This window comes from Pseudopipra pipra, chromosome W (genome assembly GCF_036250125.1).
Source record: "Pseudopipra pipra isolate bDixPip1 chromosome W, bDixPip1.hap1, whole genome shotgun sequence".
NCBI classification, from domain to species: domain Eukaryota; kingdom Metazoa; phylum Chordata; class Aves; order Passeriformes; family Pipridae; genus Pseudopipra; species Pseudopipra pipra.
The window spans coordinates 46,137,737-46,141,752 of NC_087580.1; the positions used below are offsets into that span (position 1 = coordinate 46,137,737).

The following is a 4,016-nucleotide window of genomic DNA, read 5'->3' on the forward strand; positions in this document are numbered from 1 at the left end:
ATATATTTTTGCTAGAACTTTGGCTGCCTGGTTTTTCGTTTTTTTTTTCCTTCCCTCTCTGGGAAGGAGACCCTGTTGTCGAGTTTCGGAGATTTGGCAGGAAGCCAACTCCAAACTTGCACAACAATGTAACCAAGAACAGTCTCCAAAACACAACCTCAGTGCAACAGCTGGAAAAGAACCCCCACAACCCGTCATACACACTTTGGGTAAAAAGCAGAAACCAGCAGTATTAACACTCATGTCATCCATAGCTACTGGCACACACATCTGTGTTCCTAATCCATCAGGTTTAACATTCCCACACTTGCTGACACACACTGATATTCTAGAGTTTATAGGAAAACAATTTTTTAATCTTTCCTAGGCAGCACTGCAGCACAGCACTTAGCACAAAGGGCTACAAGTTCCAGGCACTGTGGATTCTACTGGAAGCAGTTACCCAGGGAGAAAGCTGACAACCTTCTATTGCTTTTCTCATCATTTTCCAGCTGTCCAGTTCCAATAATCTTACTTCCAGGGATTTACTCCTACATCACATACAAGGAATCTTTTGAAAGCTGACTATGAACTCCCTAAAGGAAAAGGAGTGAGAGCTCTTTAGATGAGGACAAAAATCACAATACAACCTTGTCAAGTAAACTTCGAGCAAATGCCTGAGGAAGCAAGGCCTGATTCATACATATGGCAAAAGTGCAAACCCAGTCCATCTTATGCACATACATATAATTCTGACCAAAGAACTTTAGAGAATTAGAAAAAGAAGGGAAATTGGAGACAGGACAGGAACATGCAGTACCCCCCAAAATCTTGCTATTATATAATGAAGAGGAGAACCATTCCTCCAGAAAGTAATTAGTCCTGACATAAAGGGAATGTTGCAGTTCACAGAAATCCCTCATACAATCATGTCTTTTATAGCGATTCCACACCACAATATATTCTATATTTTTTGCATTATCCTTGTGAATATTCAGGTTCATAATGTAACCAAGAATTCTGCTTCCCTAAGAAGTGCCTTGTAAATAAGTCTATTGTAGAAATATCTCTGTAGCCATGTTAAAGTTTTAGCCAGATTGATTTCCAAGGTGTTTCTGCATCAAAGCCAAGTGCTTTGTTGTCAACGTGGTTTCCTTATCCATTTCACCCTCAGCTGCCACAGCTCAGCATTTGTAATACAACACTCTGAAGACACAGTGTTTTGGTTTTGGCTGGGATAGAGTTAATTTCTTCCTGGTAGCTGGTGCAGTTCTGTGTTTTGGATTTAGTATGAGAATAATGTTGATAACGCACTGCTTTGATTGTTGACTCGCCATCCCAAGGGGGAGTGAGCAGTCAGCAGCATAGTATTTAGTTCCCAGGGTTAAACCATGACAGACAATTAAGATTCTGCTTGGATTTGGATCTGAGGTTTACCTGAGCTTACAAAACATGCAGATGCTTGAATCTCAGCTTTGGGTCAAGACCACCTCTAGCTGCAATCATTTCCATGGTGATGAATTTTGGTGCTGTAAACAACTGACCATATCACTGGGCTGAGGTTAATTAGTCTGGAGGAACACTTTAGATCATGCTGGTTTAGTCTTAAAATCTATTTCAAAAAGAGACTGAGGACTAAGAGAAAGAGGGAAAAAGATAGCAAAAACACCTATAGTTTTGCTCAAAGACTATACTCCAGTGTGTAGATCACAGCTTTGTTTTTCACTTATCTCTTCAGATTTCATTTTCTGCATCTATTGTATAGGGGGCAGGTTAGTTGTCCATTCAGCATTCCATAAATGTCTGTTCTTGAAATATTTTCTGCCCCATTTTGCAAACCAGCTGTTCCTAGACAGACCAGTCTTCAGCTGGTGTAAGAAACTTCTGCCATGCACTGAAATCAGTATAGTAATGGACAAAGTAAGAATAACCCCTGTATTTTTTAATATATTAGCAATCTCTAAGTGTTTTCCCAACATTAATCACCAGCAAACTCTCAGTAAGCCTGTGCCAGCAGTCAGCAAAAGAGGTGACAACAAAAAGTGAAAAATAAAAGTCATACCCATGGACTGAATGCTCCTGAACACAGCACATGAGGTGGAAGTGGAGGAGAAATGGGGATACCCAAAGGGGAGGAAGGATGAAATTAGACAATATCCAAAAAACAGGGGCCCAAATAAAAAGAGGTGATTATTTTCACTGTCTGCTGGAGATTGCTAATCGACATAGCCCTCAATAGATACCTTTTTTCTCATGTAAATTTTGCTGACTTGGTGTATGTTTAAATTCAGAAATTACACAAACTTTCATAAACGTTTGTGCACACCAGAATTTCTAATGTGTGCTTTTGGCCCTATGCCTAGTTTGATGTAGTCCTTGTTACTTTTTGAGAATTCTACTCTGACCTTCATCTATTCCTTCTCAATTTTCTGGCCTACCTAACACTTGGAAAAACTGCCATGTGTTGCTGATTGAGAGCCCTACCAGATGTCTTTGGGGGACCTCAGTACCCTTCTGCAACTGTCAACTCCTCAAAAGTTTCTAATTTAAATATCTTCCAAAATCTAATCAGTGTTTTGTGTCAGCAGTCTAGGGAAAAAAAACACCATAATTTGCATAAGCTTTCTCATCTGCAAGTATACAAGTGCCTAATAAGACACTGAAGATCTTCCTAATGTCATCTTCCGTCCTCACATTTCAGCAAGGTAAAATTGCGAGTCCGACTCCCAGAATTGAATACAGACGAAGGTGCCAGGACAGAAAGCTCTTATGTAGTGCCCATCAAGAGTAGCAAACAACCTGTACCTGAAAGACTGAGTATTAGGACTTTCATTCCCGGGCAAAAGGAAATCCTGCGCAGGAATCCTGCGCTGAAATTGCCAGATGACCTTCCAAATTTGAATGCCAATGAGGATTCCACCCAGATAAAAGGTGCCAGGGCAGAAAGCTCTTGCTGCATCAAAAGTGCCAAGAGTGGCACAACATGTGCAGATGAGAGACAGAGGATAAGGCATTTCTTTAGCCCTATGGGCTAATAGGCCAGCTATACCAGAACAACACTGCATTTTGTTTGTGGGAATGGGTTTTTCTACCTCACCAGTTTTCAAAGACAGTTACTACACTGACAGAAATGATTTCTAAGCTATGTTATAAGGGTTGTGCTAGGTGCTGGGAACTCACTGGCAGTGATCCCGAGAATGTGTATTTGCCTTTAACCACAGAGCATCTAGAGCAATTGCAGATGCTCAGTTTTGATTTTCAAATTGCTTTAATTGATTATCACGGTCAATTGAATAGCCATTTACCAGCTTGTGCTTTTTTACAGTTGGTGTGTATGGTCAGTCTTCGCGAACGAAGATTTGGGAAAGGTCGAGCCTGCGCAGTGGATTTTTTTAGGTGAGACACAGTGTGCGCTGAACTGAGCCCACCCTTTAATCCTGAGGTTCAACTGCCGGGGCCGAGCGAAGCTCGGACAGTGGTAGCGAAGTCCTCGGGACATAGGTTTGTTTAGAGTGACCTTCTCTTAGATGGATGGCCTTACAGGGCTCAAGAGCTCCATCTGCCCGGGGAACTCCTCTGACCGGGAATCGAACCCGGGCCGCGGCGGTGACAGCGCCTCATCCTAACCACTAGACCACCAGGGGAGCCCCGCTTTTTTACAGAGGCTTAACCAAATTCCCTTGAAGCTGAGAACTCATTGGTCTCCAGTTCTACTTCAAGATGCCCAAACCATTTTTACAGATGGTTCTGGGAAAACAAGTAACGCTGTAATAGTTTGGCAAAAGGATGACCAGTGGCAACAAGACATCCACAAAATTCAGGGTTCACCACAAATTGTCGAGTTGTCTGCAGTTGTTCGGGCTCTCTGTTTACAGGTGCCTTAAATATAGTTTCAGACTCCCAATACATCATGGGAATCGTGCAGCGAGTGGAATACTCATACTTGAAGGTCATTACTAATGAAATTTTGTTTTCTTTGTTTAAACAGCTGATGTATGTTGTTCATAACAGGGAATCCCCATTCTTCATTATGCATA

The 4,016-nt window shown here is 41.8% G+C and overlaps 1 non-coding gene across 1 annotated transcript; it reads right to left on the reverse strand.

Moving 5' to 3' along the window:
• Positions 1-3,551: 3,551 nt before the first annotated feature.
• TRNAD-GUC (transfer RNA aspartic acid (anticodon GUC)) lies at positions 3,552-3,623 on the reverse strand. Its single transcript has one exon. It is a non-coding gene; the product is annotated as a tRNA-Asp (tRNA).
• Positions 3,624-4,016: the final 393 nt, after the last annotated feature.